Source organism: Chelonoidis abingdonii, chromosome 3 (assembly GCF_003597395.2).
Source record: "Chelonoidis abingdonii isolate Lonesome George chromosome 3, CheloAbing_2.0, whole genome shotgun sequence".
Lineage (NCBI taxonomy): Eukaryota > Metazoa > Chordata > Testudines > Testudinidae > Chelonoidis > Chelonoidis abingdonii.
Genome location: NC_133771.1, coordinates 97,607,009 through 97,632,136, shown reverse-complemented (window position 1 = coordinate 97,632,136; position 25,128 = coordinate 97,607,009). Strand labels below are relative to the sequence as shown.

The window sequence follows — 25,128 nt, the reverse complement described above, 5'->3', positions numbered from 1 at the left end:
CTAAAGGCCTGATTTTGCCATCCTCCCTGACTATGATTTCTACCTCACTCTGCAAGTAATTCAATTCAAATAATTATGACAATGCACAGCGTAAGATACTACTCAATGTGAGCAAAGTTAGCATGATCAGGCTCTAAAATAATTACTCTGAATTGATTACAGCCTTAGTTACTGAATTGCCCTGGAACAAATTGGTCTCCTAGGGAACTAACAGGAATATTAAGTCTGAAATTATATTATGAGAAATAAATATTCATACAGAGAACTGAATACAAGCTAGTCCATCACAGCTATAAAAGAAAGTATGTTGATGGTGGGGAGGGAGGCTATGCAAGTGAAAGGTGAATTGGATAATTAGAGATTAGTGTTTGGAGAACTGTTAGATGTTCCATACAAATAAAAACCAGATACTCCAAACAGGAGACAAATATAATTTATGTTGACACAGAGCTCACATACTATAGTAAAGATGAACAAGCCAAGATTTGTCAAAGCCCATTCAAGATCAGTGAAGGCTGGTTGGGTAGAATTTCACAGAATCCAGCCCCCCAAAATGTAAAAAGCATGTCAAAAAGCCAATTTGATAAATTCCTCTCAGCCTTTCCATCGAGGGGTAATGAAAACAGGAGGGATAACTGACTCTGAGAATTAACAAGTATCCTGATGCCATGTTAGAAATTTCTTTTAATTGAATTAGTCTTTACTATTAAGTTATATACAGATTCCTATACATCTCAATAGCTATTGTTGGCTTAGGGCTGGGACAAGAGACAAATCCATGAGATCTAGGATCCATTAACATGAAAAGCTGGTGGAGGGGAATAGGGCGGGAAAGATGACAATAACTAAGTCACATTTCTTGTGAGTTTCTAATGTTCAATTTACAGTGTACTTCTCCATTTGTTTGCGTTTGTGCCAAATACTCACAGTTTTTGTTCAATATCCTGGAATCTCCTGATATTGTTTGTTGAACTTACATAATAATTAGACACCCATGTACCAGGATGAAGAGAATGGTAGAAATAAATGTCAACACAGACAGAGGAAGAACTGAGAAGCCAGATATGTTTAAATGATAGATGGCACCTTCCCTTGCCCTAACATATCCTTCATTTTATCTTCTGCTCACCAATAGATTCTCCTCTAAAATCTTCCTCAGAGAGACATGATAGAGGCTTTTCACACTAAATCCAAGCTACAGCATCTCTGCTCTAGCATTAAAATCCTTGGAGATTCAGCATCCTGGCTGTGAGTAATGTATTCTAATTAAATATATCCATGAACAGAGAAGAACTTTACCACTTTTGTATTACTAATAACAGTTTGAATAAGTTCTTGAAATCTTTGACTGTATTTGTCCTCTGCCTTGCAGACAAATGTGGCATTCTGATAGTTCCCAACAGGCTCCATTGGAGCAGTTCCCACAGCTCTTGAAACATATGATTACAATTATGAACAATTATCCCAAGGTACATTCATTTTGGTACTCAAAGTTCTCATAGTTAGACTGGAAAAATATCTGCAAGGGATTATTAGATCTATTCTTCACATTTTGGTTATGAAAAAGACCTTAACTGTTGCACACATTAAAATATAGACTTTTCCCATTAGGCCTTTTCAAAGTGATATTATCTGTTTCATTTCCTAATAGCAACAAAGTTTGACATCAGTTTTCAAGCACAGGCATATTACAATGGATAGTTTTAACAAGAAACACAATATTGAAATCTTTTTCAAAGACTAGGGCTTGAGCACAAACCACTCCTTCTCTCATTCTTTTTATGACTGCTACTCAATAAGTAAGGAATATTTTATACTTCTGGAGAACCTTGCATCTGAGACTCTCGAAGCACTTTACTAGCAATAACCCTCGCTTGTATGAATAATTATAACTATTCCACAGACTGATAAACTGAGGCAGAGGGATCAAGGTCACAGAGCAAGTTAGAAGTGGAGCCAAGAACAGAAACTGTGGGCTAGATTCCACACGGTGCTGAGCACTCTAGCCCAATCCATCAGAAGACTTATGCACATGCTTAACTGTAAGCACATTACTTCACATGTTTTACTTTAAGCATGTGCTTTAGTATTTAGTTGGATCCGACTACAGTGCTCAGCACCTAGCAGGATTAAGCTCTGAGTCCCAATTCCTGGTTCTCTAATGGTAAGACAACTCTCCTGTACTTTGCATATTGTATACATTTTGTATCAACCGTTCCCTAGCTATGGTCTAAAGAGCCCTTGCTGGTGGTCTGTGAAGAGTTAGCTAGTCATATGGCATGGCCTCTGCCCCTTGTCTCCAGCTGCTTCTCCAAGGTATGTCTGATATGTAGGAGGAAGAGAACAAACAGGAGCCAGCCTAATGGACTGGAGCCACCAGAATGACTGAAACTGGTAGTCACTGTCAGGAGAGGAATGCACAGAGAACAGAGTGAGGGAACTCAGTAGCAGGAAGGAAGAGAAGAAGCAATAGCGGAGGAAGAGGACAGTGAGGCAAAGGGGAGTGGAGGAGTGTGAAGAACAGAACAGATGGAAGTAGGAAAATTAAGAACAATTTAGTGATTAACTGTTTTCAAAAGATGCCAAAGATTTATTTATTCAGGATCATTAAGATACATAAATTCTTTCCCATGTAAGCACCTGTGGTAGTTGCCACCTGGAAGTTGCATGATCATGAATGAGAGAGAAACTTGGCAGCAGCATCGCAGTGAGGATGATCCATGGAGCAATCTCTGTAAGAATATGTGGTCCACACTACACATTGGTTGAGAACCACCAATGCTACACTATTTACCGTGATGATTTAAAATTTACTATAAATAAAGCTCTCCATAATGCTCTGGGCCAGATTTTACTCTGGCAAATGGACATGCTGACAGTCCTCAGATAGGACCTCCTGTTACATCAGCTCTTCAATGTGTCCATTATTATTTATGATCAAAGCTAAGTCCATGTTAACCTGAGCTTTTGCTTCAGTTCTCCACCTTGTATAATGAACCCTGCTGTCAAAAGCATTGCCCACAACCCAGGACCGGCGCTAGGGTTTCTGGCGCCCTAGGTGCCCGGACATTTTGCCGCCCTGCATGCGGGTCTCGCGGCTCCCTGACCCTGGGGGGGGGGGCGCCCTGGGCTGCCGGGCTGCGGCGGCGGCGCACTGACCTCAGGGGCGCACTGACCGGCAGCGCCCTGACCCGGGGGACACCTTGGGCTGCCTGCGGCAGGCAGCTGCTGCTGCCGGCAGCTCAGCCCCTCCAGCAGCAGCGGCTGCAACCATTTAAAAAATTTTTTGGGGGCGCCACTTTTTGGCACCCCCAGTCTTGGCACCCTAGGCAACCGCCTAGTTCGCCTAAATGGTTGCACCGGCCCTGCCACAACCCCATGGGTTGATGGCACAAAACAAGTGTTCAAGCCTTTTTTGGCTTCTGCAAACCTTATTGGCTGAACAACTTGTTCACCCATCAAGTCAATGATGTGCTCCATTAAGATGTACTCTGCCCACTTACCAATTGGTTTCTTAGTGTACCGTAACCTACAGGGGAAAAAACACTGTTCAAATGAAAATGCCACAGCCTGAAAAGCACAGTCAGCTTTTTTTAGAAAAAATAACATCTAATTTAGTTAGCAATTGCAGCACAATCTGAAAAACAATTTTAGTCATTTTTACTTCCTCCGTTTCTTGTTTTTCTGATTTGTAGAAAGGGGATCGGTTACCTCCAGAAAACTGTGGTAACAGATATAGTGGTATTTTGTTCAGATACTTTGTTAGCAGTGTAAATATTTAAATTCGATTCCCAGAGACTGCATACTAAACGCTCACCACAGTTAAACTTTGTTTGTTCTAGACGAGTATCATTTTAGTTGTCATATTTTTGTGGCAAACATTATAAACTAATAACACAGTGCAGCACTTCTGTGTGGAGCTACAGATCTAAAGCAGTTATTGGAAATGAGTTTTCCTGCTGAATGACAATCTTCTGCTGACATATAATTAAAAAAATCAGTACATAACCTTATAACATTTCATCTGCAGCTTCCAATTGCAAGCAGTTATAGTGCTCAAGCTTATCTTGGCTGAGCTGAGGCTCCTGTGCTTTTCCATGATGTCATAAATAGATAGGTAAGGTAAGGGTTAAGTTTCTTTTACCTGGAAAGCGTAACCAAACACCTGACCAGAGGACCAATCAGAGAACTGGATTGTTTAAAGTCAGGGGCGGGAATTTGTACTCAGTGTCTTTTTTGTTTTCTCGGCTGTGAGTAAAACAAGGTTTCCTCCCTAACTCCTTCTTATTTCACATATTATACCAAAGTCTGTGAGTACAAAGGAACCCCCAAAGCAATTCGGCTATGAGGCGCTTTGGGTTGTACGAATAGATGTGGATGGCTGTGTCTTTTGTTGTTTTCTTGGCTGTGAGTTAACAAGCTTCCTCCTAACTGCATCTTATCTACAAGTGTCTCCTACACATCTGTGAGTACAAAAGAACCCCAAGCAATTCGGCTATGAGGAGCTTTGGGTTTGTATTTACATGTATGTGGATTGGTTGGACTGGTTTAATCGGGGCTATCTTTTAAATCAGACTGTTTATTCATATTTTTCTTTAAGCAAGAGCTGTATTGAGTTTCTTAATGCAAGATTATTGTTTTGTATTTTCTTTCTTGTTTTTCTATAAAAGTTTTCTTTTAAACCTGGTGAAAGTTTCTTTTCTAGTGAGGCAGAGGGGGGAGGGAAACGCCCAAACTCGGTGCCTCATCTCCCTATTGTCCCAAGGGCGGGAAAGGCTATAGAACAAAGGGAGGGGGAATTTCTTGTGTGAGCTGACTAGGTCAATACCTAGCCTCGGGGAAGCTAGATTGCTTCTCCGGTTGTATTCAAGGAGCGAAGCGTAGCATTGCACCGGCTAACCCAGGAAAGGGGGGGGAAGCTGGGAGAGAGAGAGAGAGAGACCCAGGGCTCTGGGTCTTTGGGGGTCCCCAAAAGGAAGAGTTGGGGACACCAGAGAGAGGAAAGGGGGAGGTCAGGCTCTCTCAATTAAATACCTGACCTGGTGGCAGCGAAATTATCCAAGCTGGTAGTGAGCTTGGGGGGAGTTCAGGTAAGTCCCCAAATTTTGGACGCAAAAGTCCAGGTTTGGGACAGGACCAGATTGTGGACGCTAAAGTCCAGGTCTGGGACTGGGAGGCTAGATTACCACACATGAGCACTGACTTGCAGAAGAGAATATGCAAAGATGTGTTCCTCACATACATAAAACAGGGAGTGCAATAACCGGAATGCTGCTCATTCAAAGCAACAGCCGTGTGAATAACTGATTTTTCAGTTTGCTGGCAGTTATGAAAAATACAAAAAAATGTTTCAGGTCAACCCAAAACAAACTATTTTTTTGATTCTTCTGTTTGCTGAAAATTTCAAAATATTGTTTTGAATCAAACAAAATGTTTGTTCAATCCAGAATGAGGCTGTAATGATGCTGCCTCTGGCGGGACACAACTGAGAGTCCCAATTCAGGACAAATAGTTTAGAGCAGGGCAATTACAGCCCAAGGCTGGGGTTTCTCCACCTTTAAGGTACACCAAACCAGCCAGACAGAGAGGACTTTGGTTTTATCCCACTGGCTAACCATAATCTATACAAGCAGTTCCCTTAGACACTCCAGTTCCCCAGTATCACCACCAGTGCCACTCGTTTTGGGGATGAATGGTTATGAAAATCAATCCCCCAGTAAAAGAAGAAAGGTTCTCCCAATCCCAAAAGACCAAGACCAAGACCCAGACCCAGGTCAACATACACATTCGATCTTACCCACAACCCATGCTGTTGCCAATCCTTTAGAATCTAAAATCTTAAGGTTTATTCATAAACAGAAAGAAATATAAATGAGAGCTAAAATTGGTTAAATGGAATCAATTACATTCAGTAATGGCAAAGTTCTTGGTTCAGCCTTCAAGTAGTGATGGAATAAACTGCTGGCACAAATCTAGTCTCTGGAGTACATCCACAGCGGGAATGTGTCATTCAGTCCTTTGTTCAGAGCTTCAGTTTGTAGCAAGGTTCCTTCAGAGGTCAGAAGCAGGACTGAAGACAAGATGGAGGGGTTTTCAGGGCCTTTTATAGTCTCTGCCCATGGAAGGACCCCTCATTGTTCTTACTGTGAAAAATCTCAGCAGCAAGATGGAGTGTGGAGTCACATGGGGAAGTTTGCATGCATGACTCAGTTTTCAGGCTGACTGCCATTGTTTACATGTTAGTTTGAATGTTCCCAGAAAAGCTCAGATGTGGATTGGCGTCTCCCAAAATTCATTGTCAGTTAAGTGTTTCTTGACTGGGCACTGCCTGAGAATAGTCCTTTCTCAAGAAGCTGACTAAATGCTTCACTGAGGCTACTTGGAATCAAATACATTTGAGATACAAGTACATAGCCCATATTCATAACTTCAAATATAAAAATGATACACACATGCAGCTAGCATAATTATAACTAGAAAATCATAACTTCTTCATAGACACCTCACACGACAACCTTTGTACACTATATGACCTTGCAACAATGATCTATACAGTCGTAGTTCATGTCAATAACGCCACAGAGGCATTTCAATTTCAAGCATTTTTTAAACTTTCAGTTTTTTAATAAAACTGAGGAAATGTCAAAATGAAAAGATATTTCAAGTCAAAAAATTGAAATGTTTTTGCTTCAAAAATGTCAAAACAAAATGTTTTGACTTTTTTGGATTTTGTTTTTGTTTTTTGTGCAACACAAACAATTTGGCAAAACCAATAGGAATTCGTGAAAAAACTGAGTTTTCCTGACTCTGCACTTTTCACCAGCAGAAAAATTTCCCCCATCTCTACTCCAGGAAAACTTATGCACCTTTTTGGAAGCTCGTATTCTACATACGTGTGAGTCTTAACAACCAGTGCATAGACATCAGACCTGGTCATGTTATAGTATTCCTTAGTTTAATTCTTAACCAGGGATACACTCATTAGCATTCATGTCTCTCAACTGTAGCAAGTTATAAGATACAATTGACCACCCTTTTTAGCCCCTCTGTCCCACACAAACCTGCTATTCTCTCACTGAAACTGTACCAAAGAATTTCTATTCAATGTCATAGGCTTCCTCTGTACCCATACTGACTGAGGTTAGCATTTTTTTTCACACCATTTTGAGAAGGTGCTTGTACTTTTGACCAAGTGATTCCACGCTATCTGAGATCAGGGTCTGGAGTTTTTCAAAGAAACATCTAGCAGTTTTTGCCTTCACCAAGGCAATGGTTATCACTGCCAACGGACTGAAATGCAGCAATGTTTATTTGACATGGATAATAAAAATCATGGAAATACAAAGGTGAAGCAGAATAAAACCTAATAGTATGGATACTGAGTCACAGCCTAACTAGCGAGGCCATATATTCTGGTGACAATCTATTGCTCAAGTAGGATTCAAGGTCTTACATCTTAGCAAAGTCTGTCCTCCTTTCCAATGCCATGCTAGTACAATAGGTTGCAGCACATTTTCCCCCATGTTCCGTCTCTCTCTTCTAACAGCACAGACTTCCAATAAACATCCTTCTATATTTAACAATGACAAGTTCTCCAATTTACACTTTGAGTTGTAATGAGCATATCAATATTTGCTCATATCAAAGAGTTATTTAAACTCTACCAATTGCCACTATTACCTTATGCAGCATCTGACCAACATCTCCTTTTTGTGAAGAGTTTAGGCCTGGTCTACACTATGCGTTTAAATTGATTTAAAGAGCGTTAAATCGATTTAATGCTGTACCCGTCNTTATCACAGCTTAAGGTATGGGCTACTTTAAATTCACTAAGATGACAACTACCCACCGCTCCAGAAATCGACACTAGCCTTGGACCATGGACGCACACCATCGAATTAACGTGCCTAGTGTGGATGCGCACACTCGACTTTATAATATCAGTTTTAAGAAACCGATTTTAGCTAATTCGATATTATCCCGTAGTGTAGACGTGGCCTTAGTTTCAAATATCATTTATGTATCACCTCAACCTAAATTGCCAAACTCTCTGACTTTTTATACACACAGTTAAACAACTGGCTATTATTTATATATCAAATCATCAGGTGCACAGGTATTATATAAATTATTGACATCAGAAATATTGAATGAGGAAAGAGATTATAGAAAATTTCATTCACACTAGAGAAAAGCATTAATATAAACTACATCCTCATGGTAATGCTTTTCTTCACTGTTATATCCTTGAGTGTTGGAGCATTGGGAGCTACAAAAAAATAGATGTCTTAATTCCCACCAGGGTCAGGAGAAATCCACATAGTTGAATTAGACAGGGGCTAGAAATGGAACTTTTTAAACAGTCTTTCCTAACTATTGTTGATTTAGGTAAAAAGGAACCTAGATTAAAAAAAAAAAATCAGACCACATTTTGGTTTTTCAAAACCAAAATCTAAACTGATATTTTTTTTAAATGTTCACTGACTCTTCTGGAACAATAAATATAAAATCACAAAGTTTTGGACATCAAAGTCTCAAGGGAGACGTATAAAAATTAGGTCAGGGCATAGAACTGACCATGTACAAAGGGCCTACTTCAGCTCTTACAGTTCAGAATGTGTTTTTGAAGAATTTACAATGAAATCTCCCAATGAGTTCATCAGCATCCAGCATTTTTAAATGGTCTTAAGAATTTTTTGTGTAAGCTTCACCTTTTTTTTTTCCACAGGTCCCTCTAGTGATAAAAATATTGAATTCTGAGGTATGAAATTTGACTAACTTCTACATTTTATCACAGCTTAAGGTATGGGCTACTTTAAATTCACTAAGATGACAACTACCCACCGCTCCAGAAATCGACACTAGCCTTGGACCATGGACGCACACCATCGAATTAACGTGCCTAGTGTGGATGCGCACACTCGACTTTATAATATCAGTTTTAAGAAACCGATTTTAGCTAATTCGATATTATCCCGTAGTGTAGACGTGGCCTTAGTTTCAAATATCATTTATGTATCACCTCAACCTAAATTGCCAAACTCTCTGACTTTTTATACACACAGTTAAACAACTGGCTATTATTTATATATCAAATCATCAGGTGCACAGGTATTATATAAATTATTGACATCAGAAATATTGAATGAGGAAAGAGATTATAGAAAATTTCATTCACACTAGAGAAAAGCATTAATATAAACTACATCCTCATGGTAATGCTTTTCTTCACTGTTATATCCTTGAGTGTTGGAGCATTGGGAGCTACAAAAAAATAGATGTCTTAATTCCCACCAGGGTCAGGAGAAATCCACATAGTTGAATTAGACAGGGGCTAGAAATGGAACTTTTTAAACAGTCTTTCCTAACTATTGTTGATTTAGGTAAAAAGGAACCTAGATTAAAAAAAAAAAATCAGACCACATTTTGGTTTTTCAAAACCAAAATCTAAACTGATATTTTTTTTAAATGTTCACTGACTCTTCTGGAACAATAAATATAAAATCACAAAGTTTTGGACATCAAAGTCTCAAGGGAGACGTATAAAAATTAGGTCAGGGCATAGAACTGACCATGTACAAAGGGCCTACTTCAGCTCTTACAGTTCAGAATGTGTTTTTGAAGAATTTACAATGAAATCTCCCAATGAGTTCATCAGCATCCAGCATTTTTAAATGGTCTTAAGAATTTTTTGTGTAAGCTTCACCTTTTTTTTTTCCACAGGTCCCTCTAGTGATAAAAATATTGAATTCTGAGGTATGAAATTTGACTAACTTCTACATTTTATCACAGCTTAAGGTATGGGCTACTTTAAATTCACTAAGATGACAACTACCCACCGCTCCAGAAATCGACACTAGCCTTGGACCATGGACGCACACCATCGAATTAACGTGCCTAGTGTGGATGCGCACACTCGACTTTATAATATCAGTTTTAAGAAACCGATTTTAGCTAATTCGATATTATCCCGTAGTGTAGACGTGGCCTTAGTTTCAAATATCATTTATGTATCACCTCAACCTAAATTGCCAAACTCTCTGACTTTTTATACACACAGTTAAACAACTGGCTATTATTTATATATCAAATCATCAGGTGCACAGGTATTATATAAATTATTGACATCAGAAATATTGAATGAGGAAAGAGATTATAGAAAATTTCATTCACACTAGAGAAAAGCATTAATATAAACTACATCCTCATGGTAATGCTTTTCTTCACTGTTATATCCTTGAGTGTTGGAGCATTGGGAGCTACAAAAAAATAGATGTCTTAATTCCCACCAGGGTCAGGAGAAATCCACATAGTTGAATTAGACAGGGGCTAGAAATGGAACTTTTTAAACAGTCTTTCCTAACTATTGTTGATTTAGGTAAAAAGGAACCTAGATTAAAAAAAAAAAATCAGACCACATTTTGGTTTTTCAAAACCAAAATCTAAACTGATATTTTTTTTAAATGTTCACTGACTCTTCTGGAACAATAAATATAAAATCACAAAGTTTTGGACATCAAAGTCTCAAGGGAGACGTATAAAAATTAGGTCAGGGCATAGAACTGACCATGTACAAAGGGCCTACTTCAGCTCTTACAGTTCAGAATGTGTTTTTGAAGAATTTACAATGAAATCTCCCAATGAGTTCATCAGCATCCAGCATTTTTAAATGGTCTTAAGAATTTTTTGTGTAAGCTTCACCTTTTTTTTTTCCACAGGTCCCTCTAGTGATAAAAATATTGAATTCTGAGGTATGAAATTTGACTAACTTCTACATTTTATCACAGCTTAAGGTATGGGCTACTTTAAATTCACTAAGATGACAACTACCCACCGCTCCAGAAATCGACACTAGCCTTGGACCATGGACGCACACCATCGAATTAACGTGCCTAGTGTGGATGCGCACACTCGACTTTATAATATCAGTTTTAAGAAACCGATTTTAGCTAATTCGATATTATCCCGTAGTGTAGACGTGGCCTTAGTTTCAAATATCATTTATGTATCACCTCAACCTAAATTGCCAAACTCTCTGACTTTTTATACACACAGTTAAACAACTGGCTATTATTTATATATCAAATCATCAGGTGCACAGGTATTATATAAATTATTGACATCAGAAATATTGAATGAGGAAAGAGATTATAGAAAATTTCATTCACACTAGAGAAAAGCATTAATATAAACTACATCCTCATGGTAATGCTTTTCTTCACTGTTATATCCTTGAGTGTTGGAGCATTGGGAGCTACAAAAAAATAGATGTCTTAATTCCCACCAGGGTCAGGAGAAATCCACATAGTTGAATTAGACAGGGGCTAGAAATGGAACTTTTTAAACAGTCTTTCCTAACTATTGTTGATTTAGGTAAAAAGGAACCTAGATTAAAAAAAAAAAATCAGACCACATTTTGGTTTTTCAAAACCAAAATCTAAACTGATATTTTTTTTAAATGTTCACTGACTCTTCTGGAACAATAAATATAAAATCACAAAGTTTTGGACATCAAAGTCTCAAGGGAGACGTATAAAAATTAGGTCAGGGCATAGAACTGACCATGTACAAAGGGCCTACTTCAGCTCTTACAGTTCAGAATGTGTTTTTGAAGAATTTACAATGAAATCTCCCAATGAGTTCATCAGCATCCAGCATTTTTAAATGGTCTTAAGAATTTTTTGTGTAAGCTTCACCTTTTTTTTTTCCACAGGTCCCTCTAGTGATAAAAATATTGAATTCTGAGGTATGAAATTTGACTAACTTCTACATTTTATCACAGCTTAAGGTATGGGCTACTTTAAATTCACTAAGATGACAACTACCCACCGCTCCAGAAATCGACACTAGCCTTGGACCATGGACGCACACCATCGAATTAACGTGCCTAGTGTGGATGCGCACACTCGACTTTATAATATCAGTTTTAAGAAACCGATTTTAGCTAATTCGATATTATCCCGTAGTGTAGACGTGGCCTTAGTTTCAAATATCATTTATGTATCACCTCAACCTAAATTGCCAAACTCTCTGACTTTTTATACACACAGTTAAACAACTGGCTATTATTTATATATCAAATCATCAGGTGCACAGGTATTATATAAATTATTGACATCAGAAATATTGAATGAGGAAAGAGATTATAGAAAATTTCATTCACACTAGAGAAAAGCATTAATATAAACTACATCCTCATGGTAATGCTTTTCTTCACTGTTATATCCTTGAGTGTTGGAGCATTGGGAGCTACAAAAAAATAGATGTCTTAATTCCCACCAGGGTCAGGAGAAATCCACATAGTTGAATTAGACAGGGGCTAGAAATGGAACTTTTTAAACAGTCTTTCCTAACTATTGTTGATTTAGGTAAAAAGGAACCTAGATTAAAAAAAAAAAATCAGACCACATTTTTGTTTTTCAAAACCAAAATCTAAACTGATATTTTTTTTAAATGTTCACTGACTCTTCTGGAACAATAAATATAAAATCACAAAGTTTTGGACATCAAAGTCTCAAGGGAGACGTATAAAAATTAGGTCAGGGCATAGAACTGACCATGTACAAAGGGCCTACTTCAGCTCTTACAGTTCAGAATGTGTTTTTGAAGAATTTACAATGAAATCTCCCAATGAGTTCATCAGCATCCAGCATTTTTAAATGGTCTTAAGAATTTTTTGTGTAAGCTTCACCTTTTTTTTTTCCACAGGTCCCTCTAGTGATAAAAATATTGAATTCTGAGGTATGAAATTTGACTAACTTCTACATTTTATCACAGCTTAAGGTATGGGCTACTTTAAATTCACTAAGATGACAACTACCGATTTATATAACAGAACAGCATTAAAAGGAGGATGTCAGCTCATGTGAACTTTCAAAATAAATGTCTGAACAAACTGTGCAATTTTTTTTAACAGCTTTAAAAGCTTTGGTTCACCAGTTACCAACATTTTGAAAGACAGACAGATTCCAAAATGATTTCTTCTTTCTTTGTGAAATATAATTTAGTTGTTTTTGCAAAGACTGGCCTGTTGACCAATTAGTTCATCAATATAGTAAATACTGAATTAAATACATTGGAGTTCACTCAGAATATATAACAAAAGTTCCATAATCATGTTAGCTTTTCATATTTAGAAGCATGTGCTGTTTTATGCAAATCAAATCAGGTGACAGATTCCGTTTTCTTGTGAATATTCTACATCAGTGGTTCTTAAAGCTGGTCCGCCACTTGTTCAGGGAAAGCCCCTGGCGGGCCAGGCCGGTTTGTTTACCTACCGCGTCTGCAGGTTCAGCTGATCACGGCTCCCACTGGCCGTGGTTCACTGTTCCAGGCCAATGGGGGCTGCGGGAAGTGCGACCAGTATATCCCTCAGCCTGCGCCACTTCCCGCAGCCCCCATTGGCCTGGAACAGTGAACCACGGCCAGTGGGAGCCACTATCCGCGGCCACTGGTAGCCACAGTCAGCCAAGCCTGCAGATGCGGCAGGTAAACAAACCGACCAGGCCCACCAGGGGCTTTCCCTGAACAAGTGGCGGACCGGCTTTGAGAACCACTGCTCTACATTGTTTTATAATTGTGAAGGTTTTTATAATACTCAGTTACAAACATTAATTCTTCATTGCAATATTTTTTGGTACTTACCACTGAAAGAAATGCTGAAGAGTCCTGGTTCCATACATGATAAATCAACAAATATAGAAATTGGACAGACTCATCATCCACTAATTTTGTCTTTTCATATGTAAGAGAATCCAATTCAATTCCAGGGGGGACGGGGGAATAAATCCTAGCTGATGTTCTCTCTGAGTGTTTCCTTAGGAACCCATTTTGTGAGGCACAGAGTGCCTCTGGTAAGGAGTTGAAGAACCCCCATTCCCAGTTAAGTCAATGGCATTTGTGGGCACTCACAGCAAAGAAGGATCAAGCACTTAGGCCCCAATCATGCCTAAGTGCTCAGGAGTCCAACAACGTGGAACAGTTTGCAGGATAAGGGCCTTGATTTGCAATGCCCAATGGATGCTCTTTAATGTTTTTTTTAAATGTACGTAAGACTTTATATACTAAGATTTATATATTTTTATAATCCCTAAATGCTATGGTATCAGAATATAACTTCCATTATTAATGTTGAAGAGAGATTTGTGCATAGGATGAATCTAGTGGATGGTCCTTAGTTTTTATTTAATAATAATACTTAGCACTTAAATAGCGTTTTTAAATCTTCAAAGAGCTTTATAGTCTAACTCATTAATCTTCATTACCCTTTTGTGATTGAGGAAGATAAGCATGACCAACCCCATTTTATAGATGGGGAAAATGAGGAAAACAGCTTCAATGATGTGGACCATATCATGTCCTTTTGTACCGTTCTAGTTCTGGCCAGAAAATCACAAGGAAAATGACATCCATTATTTATTCTGCCATTCTATACTTGAGTGTATTTTCCAAATGACAGCCAAATTGTTAGAATTTTTCTCTGTTCACTAAGAACTGTGCTCTAGGTTGTCCACTGTGACTTGTCCAGTACTTACTAGATAAACTTGAGGAAATTAATATTGTTTTATATATTCCATTGGCATGTTAATGGAGCATTCTTTCAAAAAGACATTAATAGAACATTATGTGAACCACTGTACAGACACCTCCTGTTCAATTATACACCTGTGTTAGAAATGGGGAAATCTTTTTTAGGAAATGTAAGTCAGAATGCAAGCAAAACACCAACAGGGGCAGAAATAATGAGAAAAAAGATAGGCCTATCTTATAGCATTACTGTGTAGGACTTTCATTGACTCTAGAGACCCTCAAATATAAAAGGTATGTAGATTGAACAGTACTTAATCCTTTAGAAGATTAAAGGAAAGAAAAAAGGAGGGAGGATGGCAAGACACAGAGTTACTTGCTGGGCTATGTCTCAGTGAGGGGAGTGATATGACACACAGACTTTCATAGGGAAGCTGAAACTCAGAGGTAACAAGCTGGGAGAAGGCCCAATAGCCTTCAGGTGAGGAACTTTTTACTGTGAAGCATTGTGAAGTAGAGTCACTCTCTACTTTGTAACAAAGGCTCTGTCCTATTTTTGTTATCATATATGACCTGATGTGTTTACTTGCAATTGTGATTTGATAGTTTTCTCTTTGTAGTCTACCCCAGGACAAATATGTTTTGCTTTTGTTTAAGGTAATTGGAACTGGCTGCATATGCTTTTCCCTTGAGGACAACTGCTGATAGGCATCCCACAAAGGCACCCCACTTGACTTCTGACCTTAACAGAGCAGGAGCAAAGTTACTGTTTGGCCATTTGATCAAAGGTCAGGAAATTGTGAGGGAGCTGACAGTGCGAGCCTGAGGAGAGCTGAAACATCAAAGAGGCAAGAAGCCTGCTTATAAGTGCCCTTTGGGAGATGCATTTCTTTGCTGTTCTACCTGTTTGCGTTTTTCATGGACCTGATCCAACACCCCTTTAAGTCAATGAAAGTCTTCCTATCGACATAACTGGGCTTTGGATCAGGCCTCCTGGGAATAAATCAGATCAAAATTTTATCTCAAGAGAGCTGCAATACTTAGTCTCAACAAGGTGAGACAAGAACAGAATTCTCAGCTTTTCAGAGCTTTAAACAAAACTCTGAATTTCTCTCTCTCTCTCTCACACACACACACTATAAGTTAGAACTCCAGTCACAGAAGTATATGCTTTATGTAGCAAGTAAATCAGTATCTAAAGAACAAGAAAGCAAGACAATTGCTTCAGATGGTAAAAGGATCAACGTAACACCTGCTACCCTGTATTGAGACACAGATGATTCAGCTGAGCGAGGAAGCATTCAAAGGCCATTATTCAGATAAGAAGCACAGAATTCATATATTACACTCACCAGGATCTAATCTAGCAATGTTGACTCACCTCATTACTTTACTTACCTTCTCTCACTTAGATAATTTCTTTAATAAATATAGGGAGATTGTAGAAGAGAGCAGACTTTCCTGACCCAGCTGCCATTGTTAAAAGTTTACCATTCAGTTCCTAAGGACATAAGAATGGCCATACTGGGTCAGACCAAAGGTCCATCTAGCCCAGTATCCTGTCTTCCGACAGCGGCCAATGCCAGGTGCCCCAGAGGGAAAGAACAGAACAGGTAATCATCAAGTGATCCATCCCCTGTCGCCCATTCCCAGTTTCTCGCAAACAGAGGCTAGGGACATCATTGCTACCCACCATTGATGGATCTATCCTCCATGAATATATCTAGTTTTTTTTTAAGTCTATTATAGTCTTGGCCTTCACAACATCCTGTGGCAAGGAGTTCCACAGGTTGATTGTGAGTTGTGAGAATAAATTCTTCATTTGTTTTAAACCTGCTGCCTATTAATTTCATTTGGTGACCCCTAGTTCTTGTATTATGAGAAGGCGCAAATAACACATTCTTAATTATTTTCTCCACACCACTCATGATTTTATAGACCTCTATCATATCCCCCATTACTTGTTTCTTTTCCAAGCTGAAAATTCCCAGTCTTATTAATTTCTCCTCATATGGCAGCCATCCCATAAACCTAATCATTCTTGTTGCCTTTTTTTAATTCTAATATATCTGTTTTGAGATGGACTCACTTAGATCACTACCTTATATGATGGATGGGGACAGATTTTATATACACATGTGGGCTAATCCTCAGAGATGCTGATCACTCACATCCTCTATTTAAGTTATAAGAGCCTTATAGATCTTGGCAATTCAGGGTGGGGGGGAATCAAGTCACTAATAGACATGAAATATAGAACAATGTGTAAACTGTCCTTTATGTAAGGATTAAAATGTATCAGAACAGAAAAGTTAACTACTAATTCTAATTAAGTTCTTTCTTAGAGGTGTAGTGTCACAGGATGCACCACTCACCACCTGCCTAGTGCCTCTTCCTGGTTCTCTGAAGATTAGCTTGAGGCTGACACCCCCTGTCCATGGTTGGCACACCATCACTTTGTCTGCCTGCAGCTCCTCCCACAGCCTCAGGAACCACAGCATACTTTTTTTTTTCCCAATATAATTGGAGATATACCAATCTCCTAGAACTGGAAGGGACCTTGAAAGGTCATTGAATCTAGCCCCTTGCCTTTACTAGGCAGACCAATTTTTGCCTCAGATCCCTAAGTGGCCCCCCTCAAGGATTGAACTCACAACCCTGGGTTTAGCAGGCTAATGCGCAAACCACTGAGCTATCCCTCCCCTCTCCACTGAGCTACTCTTCATGGCTCAGCCCCCCAGCCACACAGCTGTCAGTGTTCCCCCCCTCCTGCAGGAGGTTTAGCTCCTCAGTATTCATAGGCACTCTCTTCCCTCTCACTGCCTCTGTGCCACTTGACCACTGGCTGGTAGGGGAACCTAGGCCCACCCTCTTCTCCAGATTCCAGCCCAGGGGCCCTCAGCTCAACAATCTGGGCCTTCTTTCTCTGGTCTCACTGCTCTATCCCTGGGCTTCTTTCTACTGCTGGGTCCCCTTGTCTTCCTGGGCCTACCAGTTCCCAAAAGCCTCCTCCCTTTTCTCAGGGAGTGACTGTCATCTGCAGTCTCCACTCACTCATCTCCTTCTCCTGGAAATGTCTGCCTTTTTCTAGCAGCTGCCTTCTCCTTTCAGCTCCTGAGCTTTATAGGCCCCGCCTATTCCTGCCCAGATGAGCCTCCTTAATCTGTTGCCTATTGGGTTAATTGGCCCATCTGGGTAAGTGTGGGATAGTCACTCCATCACACACAGCATATTCGATGAAATGTTTTATTTTGTCCTGATCCAGTGTTAATATTCTTCACCATTCAGATGAATAGCCTGCAGCCTACATCAATACAAGAACATTCCCATAATAACTGAGAGATGTGTATTGTTGTTTGTTTTTTTATTAAACTCACTTTCTTTCAGAATTCTGACTTTTCCAGCACATAAAAGATGAGTCTCAGATAAAGAAATTCCTGTAATGTACACAGAACAAAGCCTCACCTTCAAATTCTTTTAAACTTCTAAACCCCTTTAAGGCAAACAGCCATGAGTGAGGCCTAGTCTACAGTACAGAGCTATGTTGATGTAAGGCAGCTTACATCAACCTAACTCTGTAAACAGCTACACTAAAATGTCGCTCTCACCGATGTAACTCACCCACTCCACCTCCACAAGAGGCGTAGCACTTGAATCGATGTAGTTAGGTTGACTCAGTGTCAGTGTAGACACTGCATTGCTTACATTGATTGTTGCTGCCTTTCAGAACCTGTCCCAGGTTAAATCAGTGCAAGCGCTCCTAGTGAGAATATGCACTGCCAGTGTTGTAGTGTGGATATGCAAAAGCAAATTAATTATTGTGATGGCTGTATGTCAACATAACTTAGGCTGACAATTTTATGGTGTAGACTTGCCCTGAGAAATTTCAAGCTAATGATGGGAGGGAAAAGAGTGGGTGGACGGAAGCAGCACTTGCTTACTAATGTAAAAGCTTTGTTATACCACTCGGAGAACACACGTTCAATTACCTACCTAGGAGCCCCTGGACACTCCAGCAATTTCACAATACAAAGAAGAGCTTTTGCCTGATGTTTACATAAGTGTGACGACATCTATAATAGAAGTAATCACTCTTCATGGAGGCAGCCTTAAGTCCTAATAGTATTAGTGAAGAACTATACTTTCTCTGGAGACTTCATTAGCATGAGCTTTCACTATACTTGAGCTCTCCTGAGAAGTCATTTAAAGACTGTGTAAGAGTAAAGAACATGAAAGCTGCTCTTACTGAATTTTTAAAATTTGCTCTTCCCAGAGAAGAAAAAATCACTTGTCAGATGTTTAAAAATCACTAACCTTGTGCAGAAGTCCCTTCTTTAAAACCTAGACAATATTCTATTATAGTCTATGTTCCTGATGATGGGGGAAGTGAAAGGATTAGCTTTTCTATTCTGAACATCAAATGTAAATATTTGATTGTGCTAACACTTCAGCAAAAAATATTTTTATGAAAACTTCAAATTTTCCTAACATTGCATCTTGCCTTCAGGATAATCTAACCAAGGCTATAGTTTTCAGAATACAATTGTGACAGCCTGGACATAGCAGGTACAGTAAAAGCACATTTGAGATCACACAAACAAGCCCATATTTAATATAATTTATATTAGTGAATGTGACCCAGAGACCACTTCATGCCAAATGGCAGACGGAACAAGGGGTACTTGGGGTTTTACAGGGATCCCTGGGTCAGAAATATGCATAATCCTTCACCAAAAGTTGGCACTTGAGGTCTCTACAGAGAACTAGTAGCCCACTGGTTATCATAATCATTGCAAAATAATATTTAAGGAGTTATTTATGTATGCTGAAAAACTATCTTCTTAAAGCCTTAGGGTATGTCTACACTACAAAATTACTCCAATTTTACAGAAGTCAATTTTTGGGAACAGATTGTATAAAGTCGGGTACATGAGTCCCCACTAAGCACATTAACTCAGTGGTGTGCGTCCATAGTACCATAGCAAGCGTCAACTTTCAGAGCGGTGCACTGTGGTAGTTATCCCACAGTTCCTGCAGTCCCCACTGCCCACTGGAATTCTAGGTTGAGCTCCCAATGCCTGATGGGGCCAAAAATTTGTCACAGGTGGTTATGGGTAAATGTCGTCAGTCAACCCTCCCTCCGTGAAAGCAACAGACGACAATCATTTTGTGCCCTTTTCCCCAGATTGCCCGAGCAGATGCCATAGGACGGCAAGCATGGAGCCCGTTCAACCTTTTTTCACTGTCACCGGATGTCTACTGCATACTGCTGACAAGAGTAATGAGGATATGGACACAGACTTATCTCAAAGTGTGGGTCTTCGCAATGTGGACATCATGGTGTTAATGGGGGCAGGTTCATGCCATGGAATGCCGATTCTGGGCCCAGGAAACAAGCATAGACTGGTGGGACCGCATAGTGTTGCAGGTCTGGGATGATTCCCAGTGACTCCGAAACTTTCACATGCGTAAGGGCACTTTCATGAAACTTTGTGACTTGCTTTCCCCTGCCCTGAACCACAAGAATACCAAAATGAGGGCAGCCCTCACAGTTCACAAGCAAGTGGTGATAACCCTCTGGAAGCTTGCAACGCCAGACAGTCGGGAATAAATTTGGAGTGGGCAAATCTACTGTGGGGGTTGCTGTTATGCAAGTAGCTAATGCAATCTCTGAGCTGCTGCTATCAAAGGTAGCAGAGAATCCTGTGGCACCTTATAGACTAACAGACGTTTTGGAGCGTGAGCTTTCGTGGGTGAATACCCACTTCGTCAGACAAAGGTAGTGACTCTGGGAAATGTGCAGGTCATAGTAGATGGCTTTGCTGCAATGGGATTCCCTAACAGTGGTGGGGGGATGGACGGAACGCATATCCCTATCTTGGCACCAGACCACCAAGGCAGCCAGTACATAAACTGAAAGGGGTACTTTTCAATGGTGCCACAAGCACTGGTGGATCACAAAGGACATTTCACAACATCAACGTGGGATGGCTGGGAAAGGTACATGATGCTCCTGTCTTCAGGAACTCTGGTCTGTTTAAATGGCTGCAGGAAGGGATTTACTTCCCAGACCAAAAAATAACTGTTGTGGATGTTGAAATGCCTATAGTTATCCTTGAGGACCCAGCCTACCCCTTAATACCCTGGTTCATGAAGATGTACACTGGCACCCTGGACTGTAGTAAGGAGCTGTTCAACTGTAGGCTGAGCAAGTGCAGAATGGTGGTAGAATGTGCATTTGGATGTTTGAAGGGTCACTGGCACAGTTTACTGACTCACTGAGACCTCAGCGAAACCAATGTTCCCATTGTTATTGCTGCTTGCTGTGTGCTCCACAATGTCTGTGAAAGTAAAGGGAGACGTTTATGGCAGGGTGGGAAGTTGAAGCAAATTGTCTGGTGGCCGATTGCGCGCAGCCAGACACCAGGGCAAATTAGAAAGAGCACATCAGGAAGTCCTGCACATCAGAGAAGCTTTGAAAACCAGTTTTATGACTGGCCACGGTACCATGTGACAGTTCTATTTGTTTCTCCTTGATGAAAACCCACCCCCGGCTTGGTTGACTCTAAAATTCCCTGTAAGCAAACCGCCCTCTCTCCTTCGATCACAGATTGGAAATAAAGTCACTAACATTTAAAAACCATGTATTCTTTATTAATTGATTATAAAAATAGGGAAACAACTCACAAGGTAGCCCGGGTGGGGTGGGGGATTAGGGAAGGAAGAGGTAACTTCAATACTTGTTGAATGACAGCCTTCTGTCCACTGGGCTGGAGTGGTTGGGTGCCTGGATCCTCCTCCCCACACTCCCGCGTTCTTGGGCATCTGGGTGAGGAGGCGGCTATGGAACATGGAAAGGAGGGAGGGTGGTTAAACAGGGCTGCAGCAGCAGTCTCTCCAGCTGACGTCCCTTGAACCTCCACCAGACACTGCATTGTGTCCGTTTGTTCCCGCAGTAGCCCTAGCGTTGCTTCGTGCATCTTCTGATCTTCCTGCCACCACCTCTCCTCAAGTTCACTGGCCATTTTCATGTCCTGTGCTATTGTGTCCCTCCAACCCTTTCTGCTGAGCTCTTTCTGTGCAGGTGGTCTGCATGAGCTCAGAAAACATTTCATTGCGCGTGCATTCTTTTCGCCACTTTATCTGAGATAGCCTTTGGGATGGAGGAGGGAGGTTTAAAACATTTGCAGCTGTAGGAGGAAAAAAAGAGAGAGAAGAATTTAAAGAGATACATTTTACAGTGAACAACACTATTCACATTTAATAGCACATGCGATTTTGGTACAAGGTCATTTTTTGCATCTTATATTGAGTGCCTGTGACTTTGGTGTTTAGACATCAAACACTCCAGGCAACAGAATTTGGCTTCCAGGCGGCCACGGTAAGCCATAGTCTTTCAGTTTCTGCAACCTTCATAACACCAGCGCTCTCCTTTCCCATACCAAGCAAAGCCCATTCAGTTGTCCATTTAGGGCTGTGGTTTTTGTGTTAACGTGCAGCAGCAGAAACCAAACTAATCCTCCCCCCATCCTTTTCTCTAGGATGACCGCTTTAACCCTCCTTGCACTGCATGGTTGGTATCAGGGAAGATCCCTGATAGCTAAATGGGAACAGCTCAGTACCAATGCCTCCCCCCCCCCCCCACACCACTTGGCTAACAGCAGGGAGGATTTCTTTTCAGCCACAGGCAAACAACCCAGTAGGAATGGCCACTTATGAATGTTCCTTACTTAAATTCACGTATTTCAACCAGGCTACCATGAATGATATCACTCTCCTGAGGATAACACAGAGAGATAAAGAACAGATGTTGCTTGAATGCCAGCAAACACCAGGACCATACGCTGTCAGGCTTTGTCATGCAATGATACCAGATTACTTTCTACTAGCAGGGTGTGGTAAAGTGTCCTACCATGGAGGAAGGAATAAGGCTGCTCTCCCCAGAAACCTTCTGCAAAGGCTTTTAGAGTACCTCCAGGAGAGCTTCATGGAGATGTCCCTGGAGGATTTCTGCTCCATTCCCAGACACATTAACAGACTTTTCCAGTAGCTGTACTGGCCACGAATGCATCCCAAGTCCTCAGGGCAAATTAATCATTAAAAATGCTTGCTTTTAAAACTTGTTTTATATTTACAAAGGTACACTCACCAGTGGTCCCTTCTACGGCTTCATGGTCCGAGATACCACCTTGGGAGGAATGGGAGGGTATTTTAGTCAGGGTGAGGAAAAGATCCTGGCTGTTGGGGAGAATGGTGTGCTCTGTGGTCTTCTCAACCTTGTCCTCCTCCTCCTAATTTTCCCCGTCCGCAAAATCCTCAGGCATGGCAATTGAGAGTACCCCATCATTGGAGTCCACGGACAGGGGTGAGGTAGTGGCGGCGGCCCCCCCTAGAATTGCCTGCAGCTCAGTGTAGAAGTGGCATGTCTGCAGCTCTGTCTTGGAGCGTCCATTTGATTCTTTGGCTTTCTGGTACGCTTGTCTAAGCTCCTTAAGTTTCATGTGGCACTGTGTTGAGTCCCTGTTGTGGCCTCTGTCCATCATGGCCTTGGAGATTTTTTCAAATGTTTTGACATTCCGTCTTTTGGAACGGAGTTCTGATAGCACAGATTCATCTCCCCATACAGCGATCAGATCCAGTACCTCCCGTAGGGTCCATGCTGGTTCTCTTTTTTGATTCTCGGACTGCATGGTCACCTGTGCTGATGAGCACTGCATGGTTACCTGTGCTGATCAGCTTTCCACGCTGGGCAAACAGGAAATGAAATTCAAAAGTTCACAGGGCTTTTCCTGTCTACCTGGCCAGTGCATCCGAGTTAGATTGCTGTCCAGAGGGGTCACAGTGGTGCACTATGGAATAGCTCCCAGAGCCCAATACCATTGACTTGCATCCACAATAACCCTGATTCAAATCAGCAATGTCGATTTCAGCACTACTGCCCTCATCGGGGAGGAGTACAGAAATCGATTTTAAGAGCCCTTTATGTCAACAAAAATGGCTTAGTTGTGTGGACGGGTGCAGGGTTAATTCAATTTAATGCTGCTAAATTTGACCTAAACTCATAGTGTAGACCAGGTCTTAGAGTTAAGGCAGATCACCAGGAGGTGACACACCTCAGAAATGTTCCTTTCAGGCAGGAGGTAGCAGATAACTATCTGCCTGTCTGGTCATTTCTGTATTGTATGCCTCTTAATGGAGGCCTATTTTCATACTAAGTCAGGGGCTGAATGAAAGACTGAAATCTAAAATAGAGAAAATTTACAGGTTGAAACACACAGCAGGAGGGTGTCCTGTTCATGAACAAATTATGAATTATTGTTCTAGCATATCCTAGAGTGCAAGGAAATACACAAAATCCTTCAACTAGGAGGCAAGCTGACAGCGTGCAGGTGTCATGAAAGGAGGGTCACAGCCAACCTGGCTGTTAAGCATGGCAAGGATTTGGGGTGGGCAATACTCTAAGACATGATAAAATCTTGTTAATTAAGTTTAGGTTCCAAAATGCATGTTATGATGTTATTATATATGTAACCATTTGTTTCTAGTACTTCTTCCATTACTCGAGTCTTTGCACTTTGTTAAATAAATGTATTCTTATTTCATTGTAAACAGACCTAAGTGCAGTGTGAGTTAAGTTAAGCAGAGCGGTGATCTGAGGTGGAGCTGGTAAGCTGGAGTGTACTGCTTCTTTGTGGGCAGCAGATAGGTGAATACTGTGAGTGTCCAGTGAATCAGGGGAGATCCAGGCTCAAGAGATGGACCAGTCACTAACCTGTAGCATGGCAGCAGGCCCTACAAGGCCTAGAGAGAAGTGTTTGTGTTGCCTGTGGCCAGTAAAGTTGGGAAGCTGACCCAAACTAAGGGTACATACAAGGGTCCCTCATGCTAAGGGCAGGTGGTAATGAGGTGCATCACAACTCTGGATACCCCTGGAAAACATCACAGTAAACTCTACAGAGCAGGGGCTGTCAATTACTAACTCTTTGTACAATGTGTCTCTAGCATAATGGGGCCCCACCTGGTTGAGATACCTAGGTGCTATGGCAATATAAAATGTTAAATATCAAATATTATTAAAAGTTCTATCTTCATTTACTCTAGAGAGAAAGAATCCCTCCCCTCATTTTTTATATTTCAGCCACATCTGACAATTGTAATCAAGTGGTAGGACAGCAATTTTGCAGAGGACTAGCGCTGAATTTATACTCAAGCAAACTGGATCTTCTCTGGAGAAAAATCCATCACGTTTTAAAGAGAAAAAATTGGTAATAGAAGAGCCAAAGTTCCAGGATTGTGGACTCTAGTCACCAGCCCAAGTCTCTGCTTCAGGAATGGAGTTATGTTCCAAGGTCTAACCAGGGGTCCTGGAGATTCAATAAATAGCTAATCTTATGTGTCAGCTCAGCTTCTGTAGATGGTGAGAGAAGAGTGAGCAGGCTAAAATGTGGGCAGGCTTACTCTGAGTAGTTCCTGCAAATTACAGATGACATAATTTCTTCTGGTTCCAATTATTTTGGTTCTTTTATTTAACAGATCCAAAAACTATATGTGGTGCAACAAAACATTATTTTATCTGAATTTATTTAAAAACACCTATCCACA

The 25,128-nt window shown here is 40.7% G+C and overlaps 1 protein-coding gene and 1 pseudogene across 2 annotated transcripts in view; both read right to left on the bottom strand.

The window, feature by feature from the left end:
• Window positions 1-25,128, bottom strand: part of PKIB (cAMP-dependent protein kinase inhibitor beta) — a 155,359-nt gene that overhangs the window by 74,520 nt on the left and 55,711 nt on the right. The gene's annotated exons all lie outside the window — the stretch shown is intronic.
• LOC142046628 (uncharacterized) lies at window positions 1,267-23,248 on the bottom strand (annotated as a pseudogene).